Here is a 22,998-nt window from a genome sequence, read left to right on the forward strand (position 1 = left end):
GGTTTTGTTTAATGATGATGCTTAATTGGGATTGAGAATGCTGTCAACCATTCTCAATGTTTAACAACCACCATGATAGTTAAATAAATCTATTCCTTTGCAGTAGGGAAAAATTGGCTTTACGCAAAACTGTAATCATAGAGCTTTCCACCAGCCAAATATGCATATAGTATAGCTGTTTTATTCCATTACTCTCTATGTGTTATTTTGCCAGCATATTCCATGTGCTGATCCGTTTCGGGCTGCAACGTTAATGTTGCAGACTTTTCAGACAACGATTAAGGAGTATTTAGGTCGTGGTCCTATACTCAGTGATGCCGTTGGAGTTGATGGACTCACTTATCTTCCAAGCCTTCCGCTGTTATCGTTATTAGATGGCCTTAAGCCATATTTATTGTAATAAGTTTTCTTTTAAGACACTCGATGTAGTAAGTGTGTGATTGCTACTCTATTATAAATCCTTCAAGTACTGTGTGGTGTTAGCATTACTGGTCCAGAGATGACACCTGAGCACAGAGATTGGACCGTTTGAGGTCTGGTCGCTACAAACTCGTTCAAAACCGGTGGAATACCCTTGGTTTACCGGTGTAACCGGAAAATAAAAGTGAAAAAATAGTCCTACATGCAAAAATGACTAATAGCCAATCGGGTGAATGAAATGCAGCCGTTTTATTTTTTGGTTTTTTTTGTTTATATGTTACGCGTGTAAATCGCTTGAAAACGAGGATCCAAGCGCGGCCCAAGTTTTGTTTTTGAACCTCCCAAGTGAGTTGGCCCATTTTGTTGGCCCTTTCTTTCAGCGGTGGGTGTGATGGGCGCTGGATGTCGGTCAGTGTGAAGTGGGTGGTCGATGTTTCTCCTCGTCAAGGCGGCGTGGCGGCGTGGAGGAAGGCGCCCAGCACGTGTCGCCCCATTGCCTGAACAATGTTGTCTACAGAGGAGAAGGGGTCTATTGGGAAGGGATTTGGTTTGCACCGGGCTTGTCCGTCCGAGCCAACCAAGCGGTCGCCGCCACCGGCCCCGGGTTTGCTGCGGCGGGGCCGGTGGGTGCGAGAGTGTGCGTCTTGTCCGTCCGAGCGGTCGCCGCCGCCGCTGCTGGCTGGTTGTTGCCTTGTTGGTCAGAGGAAGGAGCGTTCTCCATCTGGACCAACATGGTGTGTGCAGCGACGCGGCATGGCAGCTCTGTACAGAGGGGCAGACAATTTGGGGACGGCTTGGAGAGGTCAGTGGAAGCAATTTGGGGGCATTGTGGATACGGCACGCCATTCGTTGCTGTCATTGGAGGAGGTACGCCACTGTGAGTGGTGCTGCAGTCAGATGAGGAGCGCATCTTCATTTGTCACTTCCATTGGAGGAGCCCGGCCGCCGCTTGCTATCGCCACATGCTGCTTGTGTGCGGTGCTGACCACGACTGGTTCGTGTACCTGCCGACGGAGCAGGCTCAGTGGTGTCACTTTGAAGCGTAGTTATGCTGTGGCAGCCATCTTCAGCGACATGCTTTGGTTCAGGGCCGCGCTTCTTCGGCTTCGCTCGGTGGCTATATTCCCTAACTCCTTCTGGTGGATCTGGTTTGTTCCTCTCCCTTTACTTTTTATACATGTTGTATCTGCTGTCTGTGCTTGTTGTGAATGTTCCTGTGCCTTGTGGTGCTAGGATGTAGAGTTTCTTGGTCTACTTGTTCTGCTATTGACTGAATTTCTTTCTTCCAAATCATGTGTGTGGCCGTCTGGATTGCTTCTCGCAGAGATTCATGATGATAGATACACATTCTAGTTAGCTAGGGTCAGGGTGGCTTCCAGTTTCACTGGGTTTGGCCGTTAGGTGTAGGATTTATGGACATCCTATATGATGCTATGGCACCCATGGGAAAGGGCAGCCAAGAAACGAAAAGCAATGGGTGTTGTTGTTGAGAAGCATTGGGGAAAGTCTGTATCTTGCTTGAAATCTCTTATGACTTACTTATTTCAACTGCTTGCCTGATAAAATTTACTGCCTGAAGATTTTGCTTTTGCAGTTTGCCTGGTTTAATGCTCTATCCATTTACTTTGCAGCTCATAACAATTTTGTTGAAACACTCGTGAGCAGATATTTAGGCCATCAATGTCGACCATTATATCAGAGAATTTAAAGTAAGTAATATCCTATCATGTTTAAATAAATTCTCATCTTATTTGTTTCAAGAACTTGAATGTCGTCACAAACTAACGTATTAGCTGATCTCGATTTCTTAGGGTGGCGCCTGCTGCATCAACTGACATTGTTGACATCATAAAAAAATGCTTGAACTAAAAGTAACTTCAACAGTTGTTGCAGTTGAAGAGGAGCATGGGGGAATATGATGTGACATGTGAGTACTTTCTCTCTATGTAATTACATCACTCGTAATTTCTACCAACATTCTCTCACTATTTTCTCATACAGTTCCACCAAATGGCACAAGTACCAAATACAAACCAAGGGCTTTCTTTAATAGCTATAAGTTTTAGATAACCGAGAAACGAATTCTACAGTATGATAAAAGTAATAATCGTATTAAAGAACCAGCTGATGGTTTGTTTGAAATGGAGAGGACATTGAACACACTTTCTGAAGCTTTACGTTGAATTACAGGATGGGCGCACAAAATCAACCAACTGATCAATATCTGCTACCATGCCCTTGCTCAGGCTGGAGCCTCATTGGAAGGGAACACCTACTGAACAAAATAACTGGTGGCTGACATTGACAATCTTCTTTGCCCTTTGCTGATAAAGATTCTTTGTAGAATATATTTTGCCCTCAAAGGTCAGGATCATTTCTGTTCGTTTGCTACCTGGTATTCTTTGTCTTCATTGATGGCGGGCACCTGAATCAGCAAATACATAAACTAAGCATATATGCCTATTTATATTGCCTTGTGAATCTTACCATACTATTGAATTATGGTGGTGTAATGTCCAAACAACGAACAGGTTCACATTTATCAGTTTTATGAGACCAGTCCCCATCACCCATCCGTTGTTCATGGCCAGCAACAAATATTTTGTCCTGACATGACCATATATACATAATTTTCTGAAAATATTAGTCCTATAATAATCAAAAGTACACACAGATAGAATGCACACAATGCCATGAATAGATGTTGAAAGCACAATATTTTATACATAAGGCTCTAACCATGTAATATGAAAAGTATATGATCTGAGTCGCATCCTTCTAGCGATGCAAATTACCCAAACAAAATTGTACTTAAGGAGTTACTGTTCAGTTCTATATTCTCACTTAATTAATTAAGAGTGGTAATACAGTGTATTTTCTTCAACAACTCTTATCCCCTTCTCCTATTTGTAAAACTGTAATAATTACAAAAGTACCCTGGCTAACAGATCACAATTCTACACAAATAGGTGAATACATAAGATGTTCATATCAGAGAATAAACCCAAGGGAAAAGGTAGGTAAGAATTAGGGCCCAGCAAAAGAAACAAATCGTATCACATATAATTAGAGCCAAGCCAAAGTAACAATAGACCCCTCAAAGATAAAATATTGAACAATAGTTTAACAACGATATCAAGAGGACGGAAACCAAGGATGCATCTATGATCTCCATCTCACTACTGAAGAGACCAATAGTGATCAGCATCTAGCTAAAAGGCAGCACAAAACGACTGATCCCATTGCTAAAGAAGCATAAATAGCAATGAATGTCTAGTGAAAAGCGAAAACAAAAGGAATTATTTCAGAAAACAAGTAATACATGGCACTTCTTAAAGAAGAGAAACAAAATCTTATATCCAGTCTTAGGTTAATCCATATATTCCAAGAAAAAAAGTCTTACAGTTCTGAAATAATAATAAATATTCCCCATTTAATTTATAGACGAACTACAGATCATTGTAAGTTTTTGAAGAATGCTAGACTGTTGGCGTCAATAGATATTCAAAAACCGGAAGGTAATGAATTGGGAGATGCTATTCAAAAGTTGTAGTCCATACAAAGAAATTAATAAAACATTATATAATGGACTGGTATAAGAAACACAATGGATGCATATCTCAAGGTGTAGCCTTAAGACCTTTTACTATCATTTTCTCTTGACATTTATCTAGATGCTAACCAGCTTTGCCACCATAAATGCAAAACATTTCTATCTCGACACATCCACCTAGTCAAAAGTCGACAACTGGGTCAATAATACGGCCCACTATGTCCAAGAATGTTGGGTAAGAATTATATTCTGAACCAATTTAGTTGACATACCAATGCCTAATGCTTCAGTGTTGATCTCTATATTTTGAATATTGGTAAGCATTAGAGACACTTGGTGAAGGCAAGGCCCAAGTTCTAATTTGAAGCAAACAAAAGTTGATGCCTAACAAAAAATCTGTACACATGCTTCTGAACCTAAGGATTGGTGAGCAATTCTCTTGTCTGACAGTTATTGTTGTAAATGTGCAACACAAATAATGTTGGTAAGCATCAGATTCACCATGTTTTAGCCAAACAGAGTAAGCACATAGTATTCTAAGAATGGCCCATAAAACAAACGATTTAGTAGAGGAAGGTGGCAAACCTTAATCACAACACGACATCCGCTAGCTACTGGCGGATTGAACAATACCTGCAAGAAGAACATGGGTAAACACACATCAAAAAGAGGCCAAGACATGGACTGGATCAAATGCATATCCTATTGGAAAAGAAAAATCAGTTGGAGGTTCGACATTATGGAAGTAGATGGATAGCGACCTCCTTGTCAGATTTTAATTTTCCACCACGGAAATAAATAGAAATCATAAAATCCCCATGATTGATAACACGAAATAATAACTTACCTTCAAATCTGAGAGGGAATGACACACGCGCACACAGTGCATGTGTGTGTGAGAGAGAGGGAGACTTACACCATTCATGGCAGTAAAAATGAGTGCAGACCGCAGAACTGATCATATGGGAAGAATACCCTTCAAATTATATGCCAAAAGCTAGTGCAACCAATATAACTGTCAGATATTAGAAAATGGTATACATATAGTTCAACAAGGCATCAAGACTCTGATCTGGCATGAAAAGGAAGTATCAATATTTGACGATGTAGCACTTGCCTTCCTCTGGTTATGAAAATCAATTGCATTCATAAGTAATGCAACAATATCGTGAATTTTTTCTTCATTAGAAAACTATTCATCGTTCAACTTGCTGATATTCCTGAACAAATAACTACAACATACTATGAGTTGCTAAAGCATTAGCACAAACCTCATCCTTCAAACTACCATCAGTCAAAAGGGTAGAGCATCAAATATAGCTAATCAGAACATGGTCATGTAACATGAATCAATAATCTCACAGAGAACAATACGAATTCAATCATTTCAAACTATAAACTTACAACAGTTTCAAAAAGCTCTCATCAACTGGTGTACTCCAGAACATTAGAAATTCTTTCTCTACCTTCAATGCACTTCTTGTTTATCTTACCCTGCTGCAACGACATGCTTTTTGATATCTGTCATTGGACGCCTCCCCCGCCTCGTAGCTCCACCCCATCGCGGCGGAGTAGCTTTGCTGACGTAGCTCCTTGCACCCATCGCTGGCCTATCCTCCACTGTGACCTCAGTGCTCCTTCCTGCCACGTCCGACTTTGCTGCTCCTTCTCACCCACTGCCAACCTCCTCACCCTCTCTTGTTGTCCACCCCGCTGTGGTGACCCTGCCGCCCCTGCTATTCCACCGAGACGACATGCGCTAGGACACCCTGCATAAGAGCAGTAGTTATTTGGGAAAACATGCCTGTCTTTATAGCATTTCTCCTATATAACATTTGATTGAGGACCTATATAGAATATAATTTTATATACATAAGGAAGATCATCATAAATATAGGAAATACATGTCTGATACCAACTCTGTTTTGTTACAGGAACATCAATGAAACATAGAACACGCTAAGGTGGGGAGAAGAAAAGATTGTTTGGGAACAAAAGATGGTTGGTAGCTTCTTCATTGGCTTCAAAAGGTTTGTTTTTCTGAGATCGGTGTGAAGGCCCTTCTCATGTCCTCAGTTGCTTACCTGCATTTTGAACGACACCTTGAATTAGATTGCTATTCGTTGTTAAGGTGAAAGTAGTCATAGTAGCAAACAAGACCTCAATGGTGTGGTTGTTGGTGCGTCTTGTGGCAAACAATGCTCTCCTTGCTGTTGTTTGTCCCTCACATATCCTGCGATGGTACTTAGCTTGTGGTAGCCCCAGATTGTTTAGGAAAAAAAATCAAGTATTGTCCTATAAGGGACCTCGACCAACGGTGGGGTATTGTGCAGTTTCTAAATGCACATGATTAAAGTTGATGGACTATTAGTTGTAAAATTAGCGTGTTCAATTGCAAAATTTGTTTACTACAGAGAGACAACTGACCAAGCAGGTAGTCGAACCTGATTATTTGTGGATGGTGAAGGACCTGAGGACAGAGGGTCACATATATTTTCTATACCAATCAATCCTTAGTTATGACAGCAGTATAGAACCACAATTAAATTAGATTCCAGATATTAACAATACTCCTCTAGCTTCTCTTAGGTGCATATTTATTTTTGAATGTAAAACCATGAACCTCTGGGGTCGAGAGAGGCGTTGCCAGAGAAGGAAGACGTAGCCAAAGGAGGAAGACTCCATCAAGTAGCAGGACTACGGCAGTAGCCCAACAGTGACCAATGAGTCGTGTCATGTGGGGGCGACAGAGGCGATGAATCATGCCTACAAGGGTGATGACGGCCTCCTGACCCACATGGTGCCATCCATCCTCGGTAGATGCATAGATGGGAGAGGCACCGGTGCAACCACCATGTTGCCTCTCCGGGGACAGCCTCCTCCCCTACCTGCATAAAAAAAATAGGAAGCCATGAATTAGGGGATGAGGTCAGGTTACCATGCCAATATATGCAAACCGTGAAGAAAGAGCTCACCTGTGTTGGGCGTCTCCTCCATGTACTGGGAGCCATCCTCGGCCTCTCCTCCTCTGCAGGCACCCGCCGGGGTGGGGGCTCGACCTGGACGTGCTCCTCTGCTGCCTACCCTCCCTGCAGCAGCTGCTCCTAATCTCCTTATGGAGATCGGCGCCTGATCCCAAATCACGGCGCGGGGCGTCGGATGCCGGCGACCTGCGCCCGATCCCGATCTAGCTGGATTGAGAACATAGTGGCGTCCCCTTTGCTGCACCTCGAGCGTCGGGGAGGCCCAGGAGAGAAGGCAGCGGCGCGAGAGGCCGTGAGGAGGAGTAGGGGAGGTGGGACAGCGTGGAGAGGGATGAAGAGTGGCGTGGGGCTCGAGGACGGAGAGGATTGGTTGCCTAGCGTGATTTATATGTTCAATACCCAAGTGTATCTTGAATAGTCATCCACAATCACCAAGCAATACTTTCTACCCTCAAGACTATCAAAGGATGGAGGCCCAAAGAGATTCAAATGAAGGAGCTCCAAAGGCCTCTTTGAGTAGATGATAGTCGTGGGAGGGTGAGCCTTCTCATGTAGCTTTCCTTCGATGCAAGCACTGCAAGCACGATCTTTAGCAAAACTAACATTTGTTAGTCCACGGACATGGTCCCCCTTGAGAAGACTTGCAAAGATCTCATATTGATGTGGGCTAGACGGCGATGTCAAAACCATCCCACGTCAACTTTAGCCATTAGGCATGTTGCGGTCTTAGTGGGTCGTTCCGAAAAATTAATCACATAGAGACCGTTCTCGACATGCCCAACAAAGGCTACTTTAAGAGTCTTACTCCACAAGAGGGCCACGGTATCAATAGCAAAGAAAGTGGCAAAGCCCATGAGTGCTAGCACACGAGAAACAACGAGAGCATGATCAAGATCTTTCTTTAACTTAGCGTGATCAACGTTGTGTAACTCCTCAAGAGCCAAACGAAGACCACGCTCTTCCTCAAGAGCATTGGAAAGATCCGAAATCTCATCGGCATTGTCGCGACTATGCCCCTCCATCTTGGAGATAGTATCTTCGTGAGCCTCGATCATGTCATTGGCTTCACCAAGTTGTTCTAAAAGAGCAACGAAATGCTTCTTGGATTTACCCTTGAGTTCACCCATAAAGGACTCAAACTCATTTTCCTCCACATTAGATCCCTCATATTCATCAATGCAATCCGTCAAGGAAGAATTATTAATGATGGTAGTTTTGATGTTGGGGTTACCTTATTGGTGGCTTTAGCCATGAGGCACTTGGCGGTGATGTTCTCATTGGGTGAGTCGAAGAGAGACACCCGTGGAGCTTTTGCAATGGCAACAGAGGCCATGGAAACTGACTCACCATCTTCATCATCATCATCATCCTCATGGTACTCTTCTTGAACCACCAATGCCTTGTGAGGGGTCTTCTTGGTGAAGTTGCTCTTGTTTGGAAAAGACTTGGCTTTGTCCTTCCGGATGATCTTTCCACCATCGTCTTCCCTCTTCTCATACGGGCACTCCGTAATAAAATGGCTCACATTGCCACAATTATAGCAAGTCCTCACATGTTGCTTGCTCTTCGTACCACTTGAGTTGTTCTTGTTGAAGTTTGGCCTTGAGTTTTTCTTGCTCCAAAATTGCCTTGAAGCAAGTGACATGTGTTCATGATAGGCATACTTTGTATCTTCGGGGTTGCTTTCCTCTTCTTCTTCTTCTTCAACACAAACCTTGGCCTTCAATGTAAGGTTGGGCTTCTTTGCCCTTTGAGAGCGAAGCACCGCATTGTCGGCGGTCTTATCCAAGATGTTCATAGCCACAAACTCATCCAACACTTTACTTGAGGACAAAGTGTTGAAGTCCGGCCTTTGACGAATGAAGGAGGACATGGTTTTGTGGTACGACATCATTGCCTTGAGGAATTTGCGCTTGATCCAATTGTCATCCGTGTCCTTGCTCCCATGACCTCGAAGTGAGACCGCGAGTTTAGTTACTTTCCGATAAAGCTCACGAGATTCTTCATCTTCTTTCATTGCAAACTCATCGGCTTCATCTTGCACTACTTCATAGTTGGAGCGTTGAATGCTTGCGCTTTCCCGATAGAGAGAGACAACACAAAGTCATGCATCTTTGGCTAAGACGAAGGGTCGAAGATGAGGTAGATCTTCGGGTGAAACTGCATCTTGGATGATGAAGAGAGCATTCTCATTGAATTGATTATCTGCGGCTTCTCGAGGGGTGAAGTTGCTTGGGTCATGCGGATAGAAACCTTCTTCAATGATTCTCCAAATATTAGTATTCACATGATTTAAATGGCTCTTAAAGTGATAAACCCAAGAATCAAAGTCCTCATTTTCACAATTTTAGGGGGAGGACCGACATGATTCAAATGACTGGAAGGAATCAGTCCACCATAAACAAGTGGTGGTTCCACATGGGCAAAGATACCGGTGCCATTTTTACCACTAGAAGAAGGAGCCTTTTCACTACTAGCTTTCCCTTTGTCGGAGTTAGCATCCGTCACCTTGTCAGTGAGATCACCCACTTTCAACGGTATGGTGGATAGTTTAAGCCCTTCAATGAATTTAGTAAACATGCTTTTAACCTCGGCTGTCATGGAGGTTTTCAATGTCTCCAAGGCTACATTGAATTCTTCACGAGAGACCGAGGTTCCCCCATCGCCCGTAGACGAGATCGGATTCACACCGGAGTGCTCCTTCACACCGTCTACGGTGTCAACCATACTTTTCGGACGGAAAGTCCTTAGTAAAGAGACGAGGCTCTGATACCAATTGAAAGGATCGATATGATTGACTAGAGGGGGGTGAATAGGCAACTAACAATTTTTAACTTTTTTTTACCAAATTAAACTTTGCATTAAAGTAGGTTGTCTAGATGTGCAACTAGGTGAGCAACCTATATGATGCAACAACAACAAGCACATAAGCAAGCAAGGGAAGTAACACTAATAAGCTTGCACAAGTAAATGTACGAGATAACCAAGAGTGGAGCCGGTGAAGACGAGGATGTGTTACCGAAGTTCTTTCCTTTTGAGGGGAAGTACGTCTCCGTTGAAGCGGTGTGGAGGCACAATGCTCCCCAAGAAGCCACTAGGGCCACCGTATTTTCCTCACGCCCTCACACAATGCGAGATGCCGTGATTCCACTATTGGTGCCCTTGGAGGCGGCGACCGGACCTTTACAAACAAGGTTGGGGCAATCTCCACAACTTAATCGGACGCTCCCAACAACACCACGAAGCTTCACCACAATGGACAATGGCTCCATGGTGACCTCAACCGTCTAGGGTGCTCAAACACCCAAGAGTAACAAGATCCGCTAGGGATTAGTGGGGGAATCAAATTTATCTTGGTGGAAGTGTAGATCGAGGCCTTCTCAACCAATCCCGAACAAATCAACAAGTTTGATTGGCTAAGGAGAGAGATCGAGCGAAAATGGAGCTTGGAGCATTAATGGAGCTTTCGGGGGAAGAGGTAAGTCAACGAAGAAGAAGAGGACCCCTTTTATACAAGGGGAACCCATCCAACCGTTACCCCCAAAACAGCCCCGCAGAGGGCGGTACTACCGCAGGGGGCAGCGGTACTACCGATGGACCCAGCAGTACTACCGCTCCTCCTCGCGGTACTACCGTGCGGCGCAGGAACTAAGACCGGTGCGGTACCGCCGCGGTGGTAGGCCGGTACTACCGCTCTCGAGCGGTACTACTGCTTCTACTACCGCTGCAACTGCTGCACAACCCGACACGAGAGGCGACCCCCTCGAGTCGACGCGGTAGGGGCCCGGTACCACAGCGATACTGCGGCTGAGACCCACAAGCGGTACTACCGCTTGGACCCAAAGCAGCACACTGAAAGGGGAAAGAGCACTCCATTGAAGCGGAATGGCACAGAGGGTGAGGAAAGGATGTGTACGTGTTGATTTCACCCAAGCCTTACCAAATCGGACCCCCTCTTAATAGTACGGTGACTCCTACGAAACTAGTCCACCAAACAAGAAACGAAAGAGCTACACCGTCTTGAATAACACTCCGAGGGGAAAGAAATCGTCTCGTGCCAAAGGATGAATCTCTGAAATGCTCAAAGCACACGATTAGTCCGCAAACATGTTGTCATCAATCATCAAAACTACATCGAGAGAGATATGCCTTAACACTAGGGAGATGCCCATCAATTGATGTCAGTGCAAGGAGTAGGGATTGCCATGCAACAGATGCACTAGAGGTATAAATGTATGAAAGCTCAACAAAAGAAACTAAGTGGGTATGCATCCAACTTGCTTGCTCACGAAGACCTAGGGCATTTAAGGAAGCCCATTGTTGAAATATTCAAGCCAAGTTCTATAATGAAAAATTCCCATTAGTATATGAAAGTGACAAAACAAAAGACTCTCTATCATAAAGATCATGGTGCTACTTTGAAGCACAAGTGTGGAAAAAAAGATAGTAGCATTGCCCTGTTTTATTTTTTATTTTTTGGGGGGCCTTCCTTTTTTTGGCCTTTCTCTTTTTTTATTTGGGACAATGCTCTATTAATGATGATCATCACACTTCTATTTATTTACAACTCAATACTAGAACAAAGTATGACTCTATATGAATGCCTCCAGCGGTGTACCGGGAAGGGCAATGAATCAAGAGTGACATGTATGAAAAAATTATGAACGGTGGCTTTGCCACAAATACGATGTCAACTACATGATCATGCAAGGCAATATGACAATGATGATATGTGTCACAATAAATGGAACGGTGAAAAGTTGCATGGCAATATATTTCGGAATGGCTATGAAAATGCCATAATAGGTAGGTATGGTGGCTGTTTTGAGGAAAATATAAGGAGGTTTATGTGTGACAGAACGTATCATATCACGGGGTTTGGATGCACCGACGAAGTTTACACCAACTCTCAAGGTGAGAAAGGGCAATGCACGGTACCGAAGAGGTTAGCAATGATGAAAGGATGAGAGTGCGTATAATCCATGGATTCAACATTAGTCATAAAAAATTCACATACTTATTGCAAAAACCTACAAGTCATCAAAAACCAAACATTACGTGCATGCTCCTAGGGGGATAGATTGATAGGAAAAGACCATCGCTCGTCCCCGACCGCCACTCATAAGGAAGACAATCAAATAACACCTCATGTTTCAAATCTGTTACACAACTGTCACCATACATGCATGCTACGGGACTTGCAAACTTTAACGCAAGTATTTCTTAAATTCATAACTAATCAACTAGCACACTCTAATATTACCACCTTTATATCTCAAAACAATTGTCAAGTATCAAACTTCTCCTAGTACTCAATGCATTTTTTATGAAAGTTTTTATTATACCGATCTTGGATGCCTATCATATTAGGACTAAATTCATAACCAAAGCATATCACCATGCTGTTCCAAGGAACTCTCAAAATAATATAATTGAAGCATGAGAGATCAATAATTTCTATAAAATAAAATCACCACCGTGCTCTAAAAGATATAAGCGAAGCACTAGAGCAAAATTATCTTGCTCAAAAGGTATAAGTGAAGCACATAGAGTATTCTAATAAATTCTAATTCATGTGTGTCTCCCAAAAGGTGTGTGCAGCAAGGATGATTGTATTAAACTAAAAATCAAAGACTCAAATCATACAAGATGCTCCAAGCAAAACACATATCATGTGGTGAATAAAAATATAGCTTCAAGTAAAGTTACTGATGGACGAAGAGAAAGAGGGGATGCCTTCCGGGGCATCCCCAAGCTTAGGCTTTTGGTTATCCTTGGATTTTACCTTGGGGTGCCTTGGGCATCTCCAAGCTTAGGCTCTTGCCTCTCCTTGTTCCATAATCCATCAAATCTTTATCCAAAACTTGAAAACTTCACAACGCAAAATTTAAAGAAAATCTCGTGAGCTCCGTTAGTAAAAGAAAACAAACCACTACTTCAAGTTACTGTAATTAACCCATTCTTTATTTATATTGGTGTTAAACCTACTGTATTCCAACTTTTCTATGGTTCATAAACTTTATTACTAGCCATAGGTTCATCAAAATAAGCAAACAACACACGAAAAACAGAATCTGTCAAAAACAGAACAGTCTGTAGTAATCTGTAGGTTTCGAATACTTATAGAACTTCAAAAATTCTAAAATAAATTGTTGGACGTGAGGAATTTATCTATTAATCAACTGCAAAAAGAATTAACTAAATAGCACTCTCCTGTAAAAAATGGCAGCAAATCTCGTGAGCGCTAAAGTTTCTGTTTTTTACAGCAAGATCGCAAAGACTTTCCCCAAGTCTTCCCAAAGGTTCTACTTGGCACAAACACTAATTAAAAGCATAAAACCACATCTAAATAGAGGCTAGATGAATTATTTATTTAATAACAGTAAGGAAAAATATTGGGTTGTTTCCCAACAAGCGTTTTTCTTTAAAGCCTTTTAACTAGGCATTGAGATTTCAATGATGCTCACGTATAAGATAAGAATTGAAGCACAAAAAGAGCATCATGACACACGTGACAAACACATCTAAGTCTAGTATACTTCCTAAGCATAGGAATCTTATAGGCAAACAAATTATCATAGCAAGCAAAAACTAGTATATGCAAGGAAGCGGAAAGAAACGATAGCAATCTTAACATAACGAGAGGTAATTTAGGAACATGAAAATTTCTACAATCATATTTTCCTCTCTCATAATAATTACATGTGGGATCATAAGCAAATTCAACAAAATAGCTATCACATAAAATATTTTCAACACGATCCACATGCATGCGAAGTTTACACTCTTCCAAAATAGTGGGATTACCATTAACTAAAGTCATGACCTCTTCAAACCCATTTTTATCAAAAGATTCACAAGATTGAACAATCTTCAAATATGTGGGATCTAAAGTCGACACTCTTCCAAACCCACTTTCAATATTATTACAAACATTATTATCAATCTCATATTCATCATGGGGCTTAAATAAATTTTCAAGATCATAAGAAGAATCACCCCAATCATGATCATTGCAACAAGTAGTAGACATAGCAAAACTAGCATCCCCAAGCTTAGGATTTTGCATATTATAAGCACAATTGATATTAATAGAATTTATACTATCATCATTGCAATCATGCTTTTTATTCAAAGATCCATCGTGAATCACTCCATAAAGTACTTCATCACAATTTTCAGATTTACAAATTTCAAGCAAAACTTCATAAAGATAATTTAGTGCACAAAACTCACTAGCAATTGGTTCATCATAATTGGATCTCTAAAAAAGATTAGCAAGCGGATGAGGATACATAGATCTTAGGTTCTCTGTTTAGCAATAAATAATAAACTATTCCAACCAAACGAGCAAACGAGCCAAGTAAGACATCAAAGCAAATGAAAAGACGAATAAAAGAAGGGTGAATAAAACGGCAAGGATGAAGAGGGGAAGAGGAAAACGAGAGGTAAATGGCAAATAATGTAATGCGAGGGATAAGAGTTTGTGATGGGTACTTGGTATGTCTTGACTTGTGCTTAGATCTTCCCGGCAACGGTGCCAGAAATCCTTCTTGCTATCTCTTGAGCACTGCGTTGGTTTTCCCTTGAAGAGGAAAGGGTGATGCAGCAAAGTAACGTAAGTATTTTCCTCAGTTTTTGAGAACCAAGGTATCAATCCAGTAGGAGGCCACACGCAAGTCCCTTGTACCTACACAAACAAATAAAAACCTCGCAAACAACGCGATAAAGGGGTTGTCAAGCCCTTCATGGTCACTTACGAGAGTGAGATCTGATAGAGATAATAATAATAAGATAAATATTTTTGGTATTTTTATGATATATATTGAAAGTAAAGATTGTAAAATAAAATAGATTGAAAACTTATATGATGGAAAATAGACCCGGGGGCCATAGGTTTCACTAGTGGCTTCTCTCAAGATAGCATAAGTATTACGATGGGTGAACAAATTACTGTCGAGCAATTGATAGAAAAGCGAATAATTATGAGAATATCTAGGCAAGATCATGTATATAGGCATCACTTCCATGACAAGTAGACCGACTCCTGCCTGCATCTACTACTATTACTCCACACACCGACCGCTATCCAGCATGCATTTAGAGTATTAAGTTCATAAGAACAGGGTAACGCATTAGGTAAGATGACATGATGTAGAGGGATAAACTCAAGCAATATGATATAAACCTCATATTTTTATCCTTAATGGCAACAATACAATACGTGTCGTTTCCCTTTCTGTCACTGGGATCGATGATACGTCTCCAACGTATCTATAATTTTTTTATTGTTCCATGCTATTATATTACCTGTTTTGGATGTTTATGGGCTTTATCATACACTTTTATATTATTTTTGGGACTAACCTATTAACTGGAGGCCTAGCCTAAAATGTTGTTTTATTGCCTATTTCAGTGTTTCGAAGAAAAGGAATATCAAATGGAGTCCAAATGGAATGAGATCTTCGAAAGAGTTATTTTTGGAACGGAAGCAACCCAGGAGACTTGGAGTAGACGCCAGGGAAGCTTCGAGGAAGCCACGAGGCAGGGAGGCCCGCCCTACCCCTGGGCGCGCCCCCACCCTCATGGGCCCCACATGGCTCCTCTGACCGACTTATTTCGCCTATATATGTCCATATACCCTAAAAACATCAAAGAGCAGAATACATCGGAAGTTCCGTCGCTAGAAGCCTCCGTAGCCACCGAAAACCAATCTAGACCCGGTCCGGCACCCTGCTGGAGGGGGGGAATCCCTCTCCGGTGGCCATCTTCATCATCCCGGCGCACTCCATGACGAGGAGGGAGTAGTTCACCCTCGGGGCTGAGGGTATGTACCAGTAGCTATGTGTTTGATCTCTCTCTCGTGTTCTTGAGGTGGCATGATCTTAATGTATCACGAGCTTTGCTATTATAGTTGGATCCTATGATGTTTCTCCCCCTTTATTTTCTTGTGATGAATTGAGTTCTCCCTTTGAAGTTATTTTATCGGATTGAGTCTTTAAGGATTTGAGAACACTTGATGTATATTTTGCATGTGCTTATCTATGGTGACAATGTGATATCACGTGATCCATTTGATGTATGTTTTGGTGATCAACTTGCGAGTTCCATGAGCTCGTGAACTTATGCATAAGGGTTGTCACACATTTTCGTCTTGACTCTCCGGTAAAAACTTTGGGGCACTCTTTGAGATTCTTTGTGTTGGTTGAATAGATGAATCTGAGATTGTGTGGTGCATATCGTATAATCATACCCACGGATACTTGAGGTGACATTGGAGTATCTAGGTGACATTAGGGTTTTGGTTGATTAGTGTCTTAAGGTTATTCTAGTACGAACTCTAGGATAGATTGAACGGAAAGAATAGCTTCGTATTATTTTACTATGGACTTTTGAATAGATCGATCAGAAAGGATAACTTTGAGGTGGTTTCGTACCCTGTCATAATCTCTTCGTTTGTTCTCCGCTATTAGTGACTTTGGAGTGACTCTTTGTTGCATGTTGAGTGATAGTTATATGTCCAATTATATTATTATTGTTGAGGGAATTTGCACTAGTGAAAGTATGAACCCTAGGCCTTGTTTCCTAGCATTGCAATACCGTTTACGCTCATTTTTATCATTAGTTACCTTGCTGTTTATATATTTTCATATTACAAAAACCTATATCTACCATCCATATTGCACTTGTATCACCATCTCTTCGTTGAACTAGTGCACCTATACAATTTATCATTGTATTGGGTGTGTTAGGGACACAAGAGACTCTTTGTTATTTGGTTGCAGGGTTGCTTGAGAGAGACCATCTTCATCCTATGCCTCCTACGGATTGATAAACCTTAGGTCATCCATTTGAGGGAAATTTGCTACTGTCCTACAAACATCTGCACTTGGAGGCCCAACAACGTCTATAAGAAGAAGGTTGTGTAGTAGACATCAAGCTCTTTTCTGGCGCCGTTGTTGGGGAGGTTAGCGCTTGAAGGTATATCTTTAGATCTTGCAATCAAATATTTTTGTTTCTTATTTTATCACTAGTTTAGTCTAAAAGAAAACTACAAAAAATGAAATTGAGGGTACCTCATATGCTTCATCTTTTTAATATCTTTCATGAAAATAAGAGTTCCGATAATTGTGCCAAAGTGTTAGAAGAAGAATGCATTAGAATGTTTGGCACTAAGTCTTTGCATGATGAGCATGATTGCAATGTTGTTAGTATGAATTCCTTGGATATCCATGATGCTAATGATATGCAAAGCCATAAGCTTGGGGATGCTATGTTTGATGAAGATGATATTTCTAGCCTCCCAAGTTTTGATATGCAAATTTGTTATGATGATAGAATGCCTTCTATTTACGATGATTATATTGATGAAAATGGGTTTGGAAGAGTGTCAATTTTCGAAAGTAATGATCCCACTATTTTGGAGGATGTTGAATCTTATTGTGATAATTATGAAAGTGGATTTGGAGAGGTCATGACTTTATTTAGTAATGATTCCACTATCTTGGAAGAGGTTTCAATTGATTATGATGAGAACAAAGTTGTTACTTATGATGATTATTGTGATGATACTTATGCTATAAAAAGTAATGATGATTACATCTATAAAAATTGTCATGATTATGACTATCCCTTTTTCTGAACATTACTCTTTTAATATGGAAACAATTTATAGTATTCGAGTTTCTTATGATACCCCCACGATTCCGAATTAGAAGAATTTTGCTTATGTGAAGAGTAATAAAATTTATATGCTTGTAGATCATGAAAATAATGCTTTATGTGATAATTATATTGTTGAATTCATTCATGATGCTACTGAAAATTATTATGAGGGAGGAATATATGCTTGTAGGAGTTGCAATAATGTCAAGTTTCCTCTCTATGTGCTTAAAGTTTCAAAGTTATGCTTGTTTTGCCTTCCTATGCTAGTTGATTATTGTTTCCATAAATTGTTTGCTCACAAAATCCCTATGCATAGGAAGTGGGTTAGACTTAAATGTGCTAGTCATATTCTTCATGATGCTCTCTTTATATTTCAATTCTTATCTTTTATGTGAGCATCATTGAAATTATCATCCTAGCTAGGGGCGTTAAACGATAGTGCTTGTTGGGAGGCAACCCAATTTTTATTTTTGTTCCTTGCTTTTTGTTCCTGTTTAGTAATAAGTAATTTATCTAGCCTCTGTTTAGATGTTGTTTTATTTTTTAATTAGTGTTTGTGCCAAATAGAACCTTTGGGAAGACTTGGGTGAAGTCTTTGCGATCTTGCTGTAAAAAACAGAAACTTTAGCGCTCACGAGATTAGCTGCCATTTTTTATTGGAGAGTGCGATTAGGTTAATTCTTTTTGAAGATGATTAATAGACAAATTTTTCAGGTCCACCAATTTATTTTAGAATTTTATGAGTTCTAGAAGTATACGTTTGATCCAGATTACTATAGACTGTTTTGTTTTTGAAAGCTTCTGTTTTTATTGTGTTGTTTGCTTATTTTGATGAATCTATGAGTAGTATCGGAGGGTATGAACCATAGAGAAGTTGGAATACAGTATATATTACACCAATATAAATAAATAATGATTTCACAACATTACAAAAATGGTGATTTATTTTTTTATACTAACGGAGCTTACGTGTTTTCTGTTAAGTTTTGTGTTGTGAAGTTTTCAAATTTTGGATAAAGATTCGATGGACTATGGAATAAGGAGTGGCAAGAGCCTAAGCTTGGGGGTGCCCAAGGCACCCCCAAGGTAATATTCAAGGACAACCAAGAGTCTAAGCTTGGGGATGCCCCGAAAGGCATCCCCTCTTTCGTCTTCGTTCATCGGTAACTTTACTCGGAGTTATATTTTTATTCACCATATGATATGTGTGTTGTTTGGAGCGTCATTTTATTTTATTTTTGTTTTGCTTGCTGCTTGAACAAAATACCAATATCTGAAATTATTAAATGTTAGAGAGTCTTCACATAGTTGCATAATTATTCGACTATTCATTGATCTTCACTTAGATCTTGTGGAGTAGTTTATCGTTTGCTCTAGTGCTTCACTTATATTCTTTTAGAGCACGGCGGTGGTTTTATTTTGAAGAAATTGTTGAACTCTCATGCGTCACTTATATTATTTTGAGAGTTCTAAACAGCATGGTAATTTGCTTTGGTTATGAAACTTGTTCTAATATGATGGGCATCCAAGAGGAATATAATAAAAACTTTCATATAGAGTGCATTGAATACTATGAGAAGTTTGATACTTGATGATTGTTTTGAGATATGAAGATGGTGATATTAGAGTCATGCTAGTTGAGTAGTTGTGAATTTGAGAAATACTTGTGTTAAAGTTTGTGATTCCCGTAGCATGCACGTATGGTGAACCGTTATGTAATGAAGTTGGAGCATGATTTATTTATTGATTGTCTTCCTTATGAGTGGTGGTCAGGGACGAACGATAGTCTTTTCCTACCAATCTATCCCCCTAGGAGCATGCGTGCAGTACTTTATTTCGATAACTAATAAATTTTTGCAATAAGTATGTGAGTTCTTTATGACTAATGTTGAGTCCATGGATTATACGCACTCTCACCCTTTCACCATTGTTAGCCTCTCTAGTACCACACAACTTTCGCCGGTACTATAAACCCATCATTTACCTTCCTTAAAACAGCCACCATGCCTACCTATTATGGCATTTTCATAGCCATTTCGAGATATATTGCCATGCAACTTTCCACCATTCTGTTTATTATGACATGCTTCATCATTGTCATATTGCTTTGCATGATCATGAAGTTGATATCGTATTTGTGGCAAAGCCACCGTTCATAATTCTTTCATACATGTCACTCATGAATCATTGTACATCCCGGCACACCGCCGGAGGCATTCATATAGAGTCATATTTTGTTCTAAGTATCGAGTTGTAACTCTTGAGTTGTAAGTAAATAAAAGTGTGATGGTCATCATTATTAGAGCATTGTCCCATGTGAGGAAAGGATGATGGAGACTATGATTCCCTCACAAGTCGGGATAAGACTCCGGACGAAAAAAAGAAAAAAAGAGGCCATAAAAAGAGAGAAATGGCCCAAATAAAAAAATGAGAGAAAAAGAGAGAAGGGGCAATGCTACTATCCTTTTACCACACTTGTGCTTCAAAGTAGCACCATGATCTTCATGATAGAGAGTCTCCTATGTTGTCACTTTCATATACTAGTGGGAATCTTTCATTATAGAACTTGGCTTGTATATTCCAATGATGGGCTTCCTCAAAATTCCCTAGGTCTTCGTGAGCAAGCAAGTTGGATGCACACCCACTTAGTTTATTTCGTTGAGCTTTCATACACTTATAGCTCTAGTGCATCTGTTGCATGGCAATCCCTACTCACTCACATTGATATCTATTGATGGGCATCTCTATAGCCCGTTAATACGCCTAGTTGATGTGAGACTATTTTTTCATTTTTGTCTTCTCCACAACCACCATTCTATTCCACCTATAGTGCTATGTCCATGGCTCATGCTCATGTATTGCGTGAAGATTGAAAAAGTTTGAGAACATTAAAAGTATGAAACAATTGCTTGGCTTGTCATCGGAGGTGTGCATGATTTAAATAGTTTGTGTGGTGAAGATGGAGCATAGCCAGACTATATGATTTTGTAGGGATAACTTTCTTTGGCCATGTTATATTGAGAAGACATAATTCCTTAGTTAGTATGCTTGAAGTATTATTATTTCTATGTCAATATTAAACTTATATATTGAATCTTTCGAATCTGAACATTCATGCCACAATAAAGAAAAATTACATTGAGAAATATGTTAGAAAGCATTCCACATCAAAAATTCTTTTTTTATCATTTACCTACTCGAGGACGAGCAGGAATTAAGCTTGAGGATGCTTGATACGTCTCTAATGTATCTATAATTTTTGATTGCTCCATGCTATTATATTACCCGTTCTGGATGTTTATGGACTTTATTATACACTTTTATATTATTTTTGAGACTAACCTATTAACCGAAGGCCCATCCCAAAATGTTGTTTTATTGCCTATTGTAGTGTTTCGAAGAAAACGAATATCAAATGGAGTCCAAACGGAATGAAACCTTCGAGAGAGTTATTTTTTGAACGGAAGCAACCCAGGAGACTTGGAGTAGACGTCAGGGAAGCTTCGAGGAAGCCACGAGGCAGGGAGGTGCGCCCCCACCCTCGTGGGCCCCTCGTGGCTCCCCTAACCGACTTCTTTCGCCTATATATGTCTATATACCCTAAAAACATCAAAGAGCAGAATAGATCAGGAGTTCCACCGCCATAAGCCTCCGTAGCCACCGAAAACCAATCTAGACCCGTTCCGGCACCCTGCCGGAGGGGGGGGGAATACCTCTCCGGTGGCCATCTTCATCATCCCGGCGCTCTCCATGACGAGGAGGGAGTAGTTCACCCTCGGGGCTGAGGGTATGTACCAGTAGTTATGTGTTTGATCTCTCTCTCTCTCTCATGTTCTTGAGGTGGCATGATCTTGATGTATCGCGAGCTTTGCTATTATAGTTGGATCTTATGATGTTTCTCCCCCTCTACTCTCTTGTGATGAATTGAGTTTTCCCTTTGAAATTATCTTATCGGATTGAGTCTTTAAGGATTTGAGAACACTTGATGTATGTCTTGCATGTGCTTATCTGTGGTGACAATGTGATATCACGTGATCCACTTGATGTATGTTTTGGTGATCAACTTGCGAGTTCCGTGACCTCGTGAACCTATGCATAGGGGTTGGCACACGTTTTTGTCTTGACTCTCCGGTAGAAACTTTGGGGCACTCTTTGAGATTCTTTGTGTTGGTTGAATAGATGAATCTGAGATTGTGTGATGCATATCGTATAATCTTACCCACGGATACTTGATGTGACATTGGAGTATCTAGGTGACATTAGGGTTTTGGTTGATTTGTGTCTTAAGGTGTTATTCTAGTACGAACTCTAGGATATATTGAACAGAAAGAATAGCTTCGTGTTATTTTACTACGGACTCTTGAATAGATCGATCAGAAAGGATAGCTTTGAGGTGGTTTCGTACCCTACCATAATCTCTTCGTTTGTTCTCCCACTATTAGTGACTTTGCAGTGACTCTTTGTTGCATGGCGAGGGATAGTTATATGATCCAATTATGTTATTATTGTGGAGGGAACTTGCACTAGTGAAAGTATGAACCCTAGGCCTTGTTTCCTAGCATTGCAATACCGTTTATGCTCACTTTTATCATTAGTTACCTTGCTGTTTTTATATTTTCATATTACAAAAACCTATATCTACCATTCATATTGCACTTGCATCACCATCTCTTCGCCGAACTAGTGTACCTATACACTTTACCATTGTATTGGGTGTGTTGGGGACACAAGAGACTCTTCGTGATTTGGTTGCAGGGTTGCTTGAGAGAGACCATCTTCATCCTACGTCTCCCAAGGATTGATAAACCTTAGGTCATCCACTTGAGGGAAATTTGCTACTATCCTACAAACCTCTGCACTTGGAGGCCCAACAACGTCTACAAGAAGAAGGTTGTGTAGTAGACATCAATCAAGCACCGCAAGATTGAACCCAAAGCTAAGCACTTCTCCCATTGCAAGTAAGATCAATCTAGTAGGCCAAACCAAACTGATAATTCGAAGAGACTTGCAAAGACAACCAATCATACATAAAAGATTTAAGAGAAGAATCAAATATTGTTCGTAGATAGACTTGATCATAAACCCACAATTCATCGGATCTCGATACACACACAGACCACAAAAAGAGTTACATCGAATAGATCTCCAAGAAGATCGAGGAGAACTTTGTATTGAGATTCAAAGAGAGAGAAGAAGCCATCTAGCTAATAACTATGGACCTGAAGGTCTAAAGTAAACTACTCACACTACAAGAAAGTTGTTAATCTATGACAGTCATTGTCCGTCACAGACGTGACAAAAACCGTCAAGCATGGCTCCGCGTGACGATCCTACAATCCGTCATGTTTATCGCGTCATAATTTGCCAACCCGTCCA

The 22,998-nt window shown here is 40.6% G+C and overlaps 2 long non-coding RNA genes across 3 annotated transcripts; one reads left to right on the forward strand and one right to left on the reverse strand.

Annotated features, from left to right (window-relative positions):
* The first annotated feature begins 849 nt into the window (after positions 1-849).
* On the forward strand, positions 850-16,017 carry LOC125550647 (uncharacterized). Its single transcript, XR_007301733.2, has 6 exons — positions 850-1,568; positions 2,052-2,129; positions 2,232-2,347; positions 2,611-2,784; positions 5,908-6,003; positions 15,374-16,017. It is a non-coding gene; the product is annotated as an uncharacterized LOC125550647 (long non-coding RNA).
* LOC125550646 (uncharacterized) lies at positions 2,342-6,271 on the reverse strand. 2 transcript variants are annotated; one of them, XR_007301732.2, is made up of 3 exons: positions 6,134-6,271; positions 4,559-6,057; positions 2,342-2,845 (listed from the first exon to the last, which is right to left on the reverse strand). It is a non-coding gene; the product is annotated as an uncharacterized LOC125550646 (long non-coding RNA). The 2 variants fall into 2 exon arrangements; XR_007301731.2 differs by having other exon boundaries at positions 2,342-6,057.
* Positions 16,018-22,998: the final 6,981 nt, after the last annotated feature.

This window comes from Triticum urartu, chromosome 4A, assembly GCF_056163025.1.
Source record: "Triticum urartu cultivar PI428250 chromosome 4A, HENAU_Tu73, whole genome shotgun sequence".
In the NCBI taxonomy this organism is placed as follows: Eukaryota; Viridiplantae; Streptophyta; class Magnoliopsida; order Poales; family Poaceae; genus Triticum; species Triticum urartu.